Here is a 213-nt window from a genome sequence, read left to right as displayed (position 1 = left end):
GACTTTTTTTTTTTAAATGCATCATACACATAATATGTGTTTTTAATAGTTTTAGTAGGAAATAAAAAACTATGAATTATTTTAGTGATGATACTATTATTTGAAAAAAAACATACAACAGCTACATCATAAATTCAAAAGTCAGATAGTAGTTTTGTATGAATGAGATGTCACATAGGTTTCAATGACACGGTTTAGATCATTTGTCCGTAC

Source organism: Melanaphis sacchari, unplaced genomic scaffold, assembly GCF_002803265.2.
Source record: "Melanaphis sacchari strain LSU unplaced genomic scaffold, SCAv2.0 Contig257_pilon_pilon, whole genome shotgun sequence".
NCBI lineage: Eukaryota > Metazoa > Arthropoda > Insecta > Hemiptera > Aphididae > Melanaphis > Melanaphis sacchari.
The sequence above is the reverse complement of the archived record's forward strand: the minus strand, read 5'-3'. Positions refer to the sequence as shown.